Source organism: Triturus cristatus, chromosome 7, assembly GCF_964204655.1.
Source record: "Triturus cristatus chromosome 7, aTriCri1.1, whole genome shotgun sequence".
Taxonomy (NCBI): Eukaryota; Metazoa; Chordata; class Amphibia; order Caudata; family Salamandridae; genus Triturus; species Triturus cristatus.
In genome coordinates, this window is record NC_140590.1 from 1,447,516,135 (window position 1) to 1,447,526,854 (window position 10,720).

General features: G+C 45.4%; 1 protein-coding gene across 3 annotated transcripts in view; it reads left to right on the forward strand.

Annotated features, from left to right (window-relative positions):
- Positions 1-761: 761 nt before the first annotated feature.
- The window catches only part of SRC (SRC proto-oncogene, non-receptor tyrosine kinase), a 211,037-nt gene continuing 201,078 nt past the window's right edge, over positions 762-10,720 (forward strand). The window contains exon 1 of one of the 3 annotated variants that reach the window (XM_085619192.1): positions 762-1,274. The gene's annotated coding sequence lies outside the window, so the exon portion shown is untranslated. The remainder of the gene's footprint in view (positions 1,275-10,720) is intronic. The other 2 variants (XM_085619191.1, XM_085619193.1) reach the window with 2 other exon arrangements.

A 10,720-nucleotide genomic window follows, 5' to 3' on the forward strand; every position in this document is an offset into this window, starting at 1 on the left:
GTAATACTTGGTCAGTCATGGGAGGTAGTAGGTGGAGCAGGGGAGTGGTGGGGGGAAGAGGGTGGGGTCTCCTAAAAAAAATTGGGAGCACCTGCACTTAATATTTTACAAATTAAGCAAGCAAGCCAGGACTATTGGCTTTGTCAATGAATGGTAGTTGCCTAGGATAAATAAGCAACAACCACGGCTTCGTTGGATATAATGTTGAAAATTCTTCCGTTTTGAAATGATGAGACACTGAAAGAACTACGAGTCTCCTTAAAGTTGCATCAAATGCAGTGAAGGGTGCCACTGAGTGCAGAGATAATTTTGTTTTTCCATCCTGAGAGTGAGGGCAAAAAAACGGAAAGTCCGATTTGGACCCGTCTCAGCACTTGCTTTTTAGATCTGCGGCCCACTTAAAGCCCTGCATTCAAGGATATGCAGCCGTGTACATCCCAATTATTTAAACAATCAGGACTACAAGTCCCAGGATGCAAAGAAAAATAGACTGCTTGACTGGCCTGTTGATGCATGGATCTGGAAAACTTGGGCACTCTGGGAGAGATTGAAGAGCACAGGCGAAAAAGTAGCGAGGTGGCGAGATTGCAGAAATAAACACATGGAACAAAGGGGTGAAGGCGAAAGGAAGCGATGTACGGTGTACGGTGATTTCGTTTGAGTAAAAAGTAGAGGGGCTTGAGGAGGGAATGACACGAGCAGGGGAGGAGGGAAGCGCTAGAAAGGACGGAAGCCGCTGAGGGGGTGTATTTGGGAACGGAGGCGGAGCCAGCGCAGCAGCAGCAGGAGCAGGAGGAGTGAAGTGTGGGATGTCTGCTCTCTCCTCCCCATCCTCCGCTCTGCTTCCGGTGCTCCTCCCAAAGCCCCCTGTGCTGCTGCCGCTGCCGTAGGTGATGTCCTGGGAGTCACAGACCGGGCTCCTCCGAGTGTGTGCGGTCTGGAGAGGATGAATCAGCCCTGGGGGAGGAGGTGGCGGCGCAGCGGCTGCAGGCAGTAGGCGGCTGCTGTGTCGGAGAGAGGCATCCGGGGAGAGGTGTTCTGCCCCAGGAAGGGAGGTGAAGCCGGGAGAGGTGCTCGGCCCCCGCCAGAGGTGGATTGCTCCCGGAAGACCCATCTGGTATCGGGAGGAAGGGCCTGGAACCCCCCTTTCATCTGCCCTCTCCGGTGCCTGCGTGATCCGGACTCCGATTTGTACCTGCCCCGTTCTGCTCTTGGAGTGCCGTGTGCCCTTTGTGTCTGCAGTTCGGAGGGAGCCATCTGTGCCCCAGAGGACGGTAAGAACACCCCCTTACTATTCCTTCCTAAGCCCTGTTTGTAACTGACAGAGTGACCCCGGCAAAGGGAACCCCAGGGTCATATCCGGGTGAATGATCACAGTTGGCACGTCTGGGGTACGCTTCGACCCCAGCCCATCCTACGTTATCAGCTGAACTGTGTTTACTCATCACCCGTCTCCTCCCACCGCTCAACATCCAGGCATCAGGGCGAACCCTCTCCACGCCCCTCACCAATGACAGTGATGAATGCCCTCCCTGACCCCTCTAGACATAAGTCAGGGAGGGAGGACAGTCGCTTAATTAACTTCAGGGAAAACACACATTTCATAACCTCGCCTCCCTCCCCTTAAAACACCACAAGCAACCAAGCACACCTCACTGGCAGCAGTGCCTTCTGTAATGTTGGGTTTACTGGCTCTTTGCAAAAGTCAATGGGCGCTATTTTGACGGTCAGGTCGTGCACAGGTGTTGTCTCTACCCCCCCCCCCCAACCCTCCCAGCGGCTGGTGACTCGGATGCGCGCTTTATCTCTCTAATTTCTGCATCTGCTTGGAGTGCATCTCTGGTCTGGTGGAAACAATATATTAAACTTGTACTACATACAGAGTTTTAAATCACCCCAGCCCTCTTGGCTTTGACACTCGCTGTACCTCGACTGATAGGAACATTTAGTGTATTTTAAATTTAAATTGGTGTTTTCTATAGCGCCCACGGTTTCTTTTCCACCACGTCGCAGCACTATTTGAGAAGAGAAACTGTTCTGAAAGAGGTTCCGCAATTGGAAATAAAAACCGTCCAGGGAGACAGTGCTCGCTTCGAGTGCACGAGCTTGTATGTAAGTTCACCAAGCGGAAGCAAAAATGTTTTTGAAACCAGATACTTTAAATTGTAATATCTCTCCTAACTGTACGAACCTCACTGGTCAGATCCCACCACTCCGCGCAGACTCTTCCAGGGGACCCGAGAATGTTATGTGTGGTCAAGATGGCGAATAACATCTGGAGAGTTAAATGGTACAGCATTTGGTGCCTCGTTGGCGTGGAAACACACCCTTGTCCGGCAGTTATTGTCCTATGTCTATCTTTTTTTAGTGTTTTGCTAACTCTATTATCCAGTGGAGAGTGGCCATGGTGCGTTAATGCTTTGCGGCCAATCAAATCACCGAGTTCACTCCAGGTTACTGCTTGATCTTGGGCAGCAAGGCAAGCGCATTGCTGCGAGCTGCTGGGCACCCTCCATTTAAATCTGAATATGTACCCCATACCTGACTGAATCCAGGTGAGGAGCTGGCATTGGTGCAGCAGGTGCAGTGGCACCGGGCCCATCGAACCCTGGCGATTGCTGTCTTGTACTTTACTCGTTAAAAAGGCCGTTTGCCGTGTTTGCGCTGGGACATCTTGCTACGCTGCTTAATTCAATCTGACTGTTACAGGGCCAGACCCCGCAAGCCGAAGCCATAAATCGCAATATATATGTATGTGTTATGTATGTATGTGCAAGTTCCTTCCTTGGGCAAGACTGTTCATCACCAACACCATGATATAGGTGTTACCAACACAGAACAACAACGTATGTAGAGATAAAGTCACCAGTTAAGCTGAGAATAGTCTTTAACGGTACAGTACTACTCGGGACTTGTCTTGATGGTGAAATCCACTGTAAAAGACACTTCGGAACCATTAGTATAAGAATACCGTTACACCTCGTACACTAATCAGTTAAAAAAATTATTTGAAACAAAGAAGATAGACGTGCAGGAATTTTAGATATGTATGACAATGCTGCTATTCAAGTTGTATCTCAAACCTATATATATGTTATTGCTGCTATACAAGCTTTTCTCAAACCTACCTCGTGTTACTGTGAAGAGCTGATACCCAAGGGTCATATCCGCGCTATATAAAACTCTATAAATAAATAAGATATATGTATGTGCATGTATGATGGTTATGTATGTGCATATATGCATGTGTATGTATGTGCATGTATTTATGTGCATGTATGAATCTGTGTGTGTGTGTGTATATATATATATATATATATATATATATATATATATATATATATATATACTTCTGTACTTCTAGGCCTCCCCTCCCTCTTGTCCCCTTAAATATGGATCGCGGTGGGGCGGCCGGCCTGTGTTCCCGCGCACACAGCCGGCGATTGAAGCCGCGTTCTTTGAGTGGTTTAATTGGCTGGCAGGATATAACAGGATTTCCTACTCCCGGCCACTCGCATCTGAAACGGGGTCATTCATGGCCAGCTGAGAGGAGTGACAGACTCTCCAGTCGCTTTGTGTGATAATGAGCAGGCTGCCAGGAGAAGGTGAGCTTCGGCTGGGAAGAACCACTGTATAAAATAGAGGGGTGTGTATGTGTTTTTATTATACGTTTACGATACCAAACTTTTGTGCCCTGAAATGCCGGGGCTTCACACATTTGTATGAACCAAGCAAGGTCTTTTCTGGCTTGTTTGCACCGGTACAGCGGGTTAATGCACATGTAGCAAAGAACTGTCCGGGCTGTTAAAATCCTGGCAGAAGTAGCTTGCTTTTAACTTTTCTCAGAATGTAGATTTTCCATGCTAAAAGGCAATTCAGTTCATGAATGAATGCTTTATTAGATTGGTTAATGAAAAGTATTACATATTTACATATGATATTAAAAAAACACTATATCATAAAGAACCAGGACACATGATAGCATTGTGATTGCGTTAAGTGATTTACAAGTGTTTTTCTGAAAAGAGGCTGAAGACCCCGCCTCATTGAGTTCGTGATGCATGTTGTATGCAAGCTTAATTATTCCGCACATCGATGGGACAGGCTCGGCCTTTCATCCTTCTCAGATCAAAGGGCGGAGATGAGTTTCATTCAGTTGAAAATAGTAACACCAATTTGTTTGTGTTCATGTAATGTGTGTCAGGCAGCTTTCGTGCGTGTTTGTCTCTAGGCGCGGCGCCAATTCAGTCCGGAGCGCTGGCTAGCAAGATGTCAGGCGAAGCTTGAGGGCACCAGAGGGTTTTAAGAACCTTGGCACGGAGGGGTGGCCCTGATATGGGTTATTATTTAAGCTCCGCGATGCATCTTTTCTGTGGCGTGTGCACTATAAATGTTAATGTGGTATCTTTTCGCACCTGGTGTGGTTCACTGCCAGACAGATATCGCGTGCCACGGGTTCGGTTTGAGCACGCATCGTCGGTTCTGTTTTTGTGGCTGCTGGGCAGTGCCACTGACACACCTTGGAGATGTTGGCGTCCCCTCTCATCGGCCGTGCCCACTGCTGACGCACCACTGTCCGCGTGCACATCCGCTGCACACGTTTGAGTCACACCTGCCACTCGCTCCTCCCAGAGGCCCGATGGTTTGCTCCTAAATCATGGAGTAAGTGCGCTTCGAAGGAGGTGCACACAGTTTAGGGGGTGGCTGTACTTTACACCAGGAGGAAGCACCCTCCTTATACATGTGCTTGTACCTGAGATTGAACATATTTTTAGTTCTTAAATACAGGATTAGTAAATGATGGACTGATTTGTGTCGCCCCCCCCCCATTCATTTATTTTGTGAATTAGTAAAGTGCTCCATCCTTCTTCATCTTAGCACTAGGTCCGTAGGTCAAGACATCCCGTGTAAAGTTTAGCTTGACGTTTTATTTCTTTCTCGGAATTGTACATTTTCTGTCTCTGTGGGGGACATATCCCAGAAAGGTGTAAGGTTTGACCAGATGCGTACATCTATTTGGTAGATTTAGTGACTAGGCAGCTCCTGGCCCTAGGTGCAGCGCCTAGAGACGGACCATCTCTGTCCAGCCTCGCTTCGGGTGGGTGATGCATGTTTTTGGTAAGGTCGGTTCCTACCAGAGCAAGAGCAGTCTGATTTGCATATGGCAGGCCTCGGTCTGTTGTGGCCCTCAGGGTACAAAATACTTAATCTGGATTCAATGTAGATCTCATGATTGCTATTGACCGAGATTGTTGCAAGCATTCCAGCGATCACCTTTGTGAGTTCCTTAGTCCAACGTTTTAAGTGCGACTGGAATGCCCAGACGTGGGGTCCCAGGCTTGCTGTGCCCAGGACTCCTGCAAAAACAACAATTGATGGACAGAATGCAGAACAATGTCATACATTCACCCCAGTACAGAGATCTGGGCCTAAATCCATCGTTTTTTTGCTCACCATGCCATTCCAGTTTGAACCCAGCCATATGCAAATCAGCCTTGACCCTGCGCCTCATGGGGACAGTCCAGCCCGAACTGCCAAGCCAGGTCTTCCCTGGACTGGAAACAAGCATCCTAGGACCGGTTTCGGGGTTTCACCCCTCTTCAGCCAGGATAGCTTGATTCCAGTGGCATGGGGAGCACGGGACTCACGTCTGAGCATACCCGTCCCACTCGGGGTGACAAATGCAAAAACAGCCACTCCAGCCACTCCTCACTGATGAGACCCAATATTACAGAAATCAGTTGGGTTGCGTGTCTTCCATTCCCAGGTGTGTTGGACTGTTCCTGTTGAAGCAGGAACACACCTCATTTACCTGTGGATATACCTTTTTGTACTGCCATTGTTTTTTCTTTAAAACATTGATGGGATGTACTGCTGCTCAAGTGATTGCCACTGGATGAGACGTTTGGATGTGGTTTCCTCATTGGTTGAGGGACACAAGCAGTTTGGTTGTACTTTTGCTGCGTAAGTGTCTGTAGGGCGTATCAGGATGTGGTTTTGCCAAAAGAAAATGTTATTTTTATTTTCCTAATATAACTATGAACTTGTTTTGATTGCATCACCAGTGCTCCTACATCCTCTGATGATATCACTGGGCATTAGTGGTTGGAGGGACTTTGTAGAAGACTTAGGAAGTGTCCATTCAAGGAAATGCTACAGAAGGATATAGATTGTATTGTGTGTGTGTGTTTATATGTAGTGCTTACTACCCATGATGAGAGGTGTAAGCACTCCACAGAGGTTCGCATGCTACTCTTTGGAGCTCAGCGTTAGTTTGTGTTTGTTGCAGATGTTGTATATTTGGGCTCCCAGTTTTATCTTTTCTGTCTATTTCTTCATATTTATTTGTTTCTCATTTATTGGTAGTCGTATTTTTTGGCTGGAGAAAAAAATGAACTTGTATCTCCATATATTTCCCTTATTTACTTAATTGATAAATGTACACTCTTACTGTAATTTCTATAGGGTTGTAGTGCGCCAAGTATTTTACATAAATATAAACCAACACAGTGGCATAAAAACACAAACATTGCAATAGTAGAACTTATGTTCCCCTGAAAGTGTTAGTTTTGCTTGAAAATCATCTTTCTTTAACACCTTAAGTTGTCAATGTACATAGCTGTTAGATTGCCAGTCATAATCGACAGCATGCAGAGACTCTCAAAGATCAGATTTCTGTATTTTTCATTATTAAAAATGCCAGAATTGAACCTGATTGAGTTGTGTTTGTATTTATGCGTGAAAATGAGTAAAAACAGAAAACTGTGAGTCTTTTGTTATCCCACATTATTAGAGTTGATCCTCTCAAAATGATTTGATTTACTACACTGATTTGTTTTCGTGCAATTTGTAGTCTAGAGACACATGGTTATTGGTTCAGGTATTCTAGTTTTGTTATGCGTTCTTAGTTGTGGCTGTGATTAAAGGGAATGCTGGGAATGCAGAGTAGGATGTGGATTATACACGTGCTTGATTGTCCAGTACAGTTTGTAACTGGAGGGCAATAGTGTTACTGGAGAATACAGTTGTACCTATTTTGGGCCATGTTTCTACCAGCTGGGTCAGTGAGTCTGGTGGGAAGAGCCGAGTAGGATTTAGTTTATAAGGTTGAGCAGTATAGGACCGAAGGTGCCATTCACAGACAAGGATTCAGTTACAAGGCGTATGAAATAAGCCTATTATGCAAGCTATGCATCTTGATGCCAAGGAGTGTAAGTGTAAAGACATTTTTATGAACCATTTTGTATCTTACATATAGATTTTGTAATCTTCAAATTAGGTAAGTACTGACAGTTCTCAGAATCTCATTGGTACTGTTCAGTGTTCTGTAGTTGTGTGTGACCAAAGCAGGACTTCACCTCCTTTCCAGATGTAACCTGATTTTCCAATTTTTCTCAGTGATATGTTGTCCTGGTGTACTGTAATTTTAGGTGTCAGATCATTTAATGTATTTTTCTTAAACATAGAGGCCTAGAATGTGGTGCAGTACTTTACTGGGCTTAATTCCCTGTGTTGCCATTTGCCATTTCTTTCAAAGTTACACACAGAAATTGTCCATATTTCTTTCTTGACCACATGTCCGTATAAAAAAGTTTCAAGAAAGTTCTTGGACTTTGCATATGTTGCGCATGTGTCCAATGGTTTGAAGTTTCTTGAAGAATTACAACACTGCCACAAATTGAGTTGAGTGCTCTTGCCAGTACAGTGCCTATTAATGAAAGCCACATCTTTTTACCCGTTTGGTGTCGAAATTATTTTTTTGGTCTTTAAAGGTAGGATCATTCCTCTCAAAGCCTAGTTAAGTCCTAGCTTTCAACAGTGGAAATAAAGTAAACATCATAATAACTCGTTACTATCCTTTTATTTGTTCCTGCTGCGGGCGTCTTTGCGGGACTGCTCTCCTCTCAGAGCAGGCAGGAAGAGTGGTGGGCACACTAAGTGCGCAATGACTGACTGGCCGGCCGGCCCTCTCTGGTCAGCAAAACAGTCATGCGTATTTTGCATGTTCTCCACCCACGCTGCATCACAGCCTGGGTGGAGAACATTCCCAGGCTCTTATTCCCTGGCTGAGCGCTGAACCACAGCGCACAGATCAATCGCAATGCTGCAATGCAGCTTTGTGATTGGTTAGGGGCGGCTGGATATGCTTCCTGTTCCTGGCTTGGAAGATGGACAGAGAGACGCGGAGCAGAGGCACATTTTTTTCAAAAAATTTTTTCTCATTATTTTTTACCAGCCTCTCTCTCTCTTTCCCCCCCCCGCCCCCCCAGCCGCCCGCGATCCGTGCCGGCCGCCACTAGCTCTACAGGGGTCGTTTTCTCTTTTGCTTCTAAGGCACCCGATTTGAATCTTCAGACACCTCAACAGTACCAGGCAGTGCCGTGGTGTAAAAAGTTCCTTGAGGATCTGTCCTGGTGGTTGCTGGGGGATGACGTAAAGCTAGCAGGGTGAGTAGTATCCTACAGCGGGTGGAGGAGTCCTGTCACAAACTTGGTAGCTGCTGATGTTCTGTTTGAACTGACATTGTGGTAATTCGTTCCTTGATCTGTTGTTCTCGTGAAAGCGCAGGAACATGTACAGAACATTCCGCAGTTTGTCCAAGCACACTGTGTCTCTTTGCCTTCATTCTTCCTTTTGAACCTGTTTGAGCATGAGTATTTTTATTCTAGGCTCAGGCACGATTTTGCCAACTTGTTCTACAGTTTCACTTTTGATTAAGTTTTGGAACCGCATACACAATGTTCGTATCAATAACCTTATTTGCTCCACTCGATGACCATCGACAAGAATACCTTCCTTCACATATTCATGTTGGAATTCATACTCATTGCTGCCACATGGACCTGAGGAATAAATGATAGCACAGTGTCGAACAAAATACCCAGATACTTGACCTTATCCGCTGGTGAGAACATACTGTCCAGCTTTTTTTGCTGGTATGTGGACAGTCCTCCTGTTGACATTCCCCTTTTAGACATTCCCACTTTATCCCCGCCATCCTTTGTGGTGCAGACAACCCTCACTCGGGGTGGATTTGTTCCATCCTTTTGGAGGTGGTGTTCTGGCACCCCCAGATCTCTTGATGCTGCCTGCTTCGAGCTGGATGTTGGTTTAACTGCAGATATGTGGAATTTTAAGGTGATGTGAGTTGATGAGCTGGGTTAGGTGGTTTATGAGAGCACCCATTGGCACACCTGATGCACAAGACCAGTTCTGTAGGCATTGGTATGAGAGCGAGGAATTGACCCATTCTCGCACTGTTCTGATTGTCTGACCACTCTCATAAGCGATTGAGAATTATTTGGTGATCCAGCTTGTTTGAGTAGAGGAGAGTGCTGGTACCTAGGATTATTGAAGAAGCATTTTAGCCCATTAGCTTTCTACAGACATTACAACGTCTAGTTGTTTCATCCACACAGAACGCATTTGTGCTGCTTCTTTAAACTGTCCACATAGTGGACCTGTTCAGATCTAGGGCCTGGTGAGGAGTGCTCAGAAATATCCTTTGTTTGGTGCTGTCTTCTCTTGCTTTCAGTGACTATTCGATTCTCTCATGGGGTCCTTCTCTCTCCAGTAAGAGATGGGGTTTAAAGCCCACCATTTGCTTACGGTTGGTTGGCTTTATTGTTTCTCTCATTTCTTTCTCTTATTCAATGGCTTGCCTTGTCAATCTTGCATTTACATTACCTGGAGAATATCCTTACTTGTGTCCTTCCACTGCTCAGATTTAGGAAATATATATATATATATATATATATATATATATATATATATATATATATATATATTTTTTTTTTTGCTTATGCACTCCATGAGAGTGAATGTGTGTTCCAGTTGTCTCCCTTGTGTCCTTCTCTCCCCATACACTCTGTTTGCAACACATTTCTGCTGCCCTAATGTTCTTTTGCATGACATTATAAAAAAAAATAATAATTACTGATCCATTTAGTAACACACAAAAAAAGGAGGGCACTTGTGTCGGTCAAGATGTATGTGCATACAAGTGCGCTTCCATGATGATCCATCTGTAGGTATAAACAAGCATTGGCATAGCCAATAGGTCTCGCCTTTGGGACTTTATAAGTGTTTAGCCATGCAACAGTTGCATAACTAAATACTTATAAGGTCCCAAAAGCGAGACCTATTGACTATGCCAAGCGGCCGTGCGGCCGTGAAAGTGATCGCGATTGCGATCAAACATCAAAGCGGCCGTGCGGCCGCTAAAGTGAAAGTAATCGCGGTAAAAGTCGCGCACATGCACTGTAGCTGTAGGCTGGCCTGGTAGCACTTTTTGGAGCCCTCTCAATAAGTCTTGCCAAACCAGCGCATGCGCTGGGTCAGGCGAGACCTAAAAATGACGTGGCTGCCAATGACCGTGCCTTCACTCCTTCTTCCTTTTTTTTTTTTTTTGTTTGTTTTTTCTGTTCTACTTTGTCATGCTATACTGCATGAACATAAGGCTGTGGCAGAGCCAATGGGTCTTGAAGGTGACACCTATTTGATTTGTTATGCTTCTTTCTCAGCCGTTGAAGCTATTGTTGTTATATTGGTCTTCTCGGTGGTCTGTCGCATCCAGTGTCTCTTTACCACATCAGCTGAGACATCCAAGAAAAGGTTCATGGGCCATTACCCAGAAATCTGCCGATCATGGCTCTTTTTCTGATGGCCCTGAAGTGTTGGATCTTGGACTGGCATGTGTCTCAGAACAGGCCTACTGAGA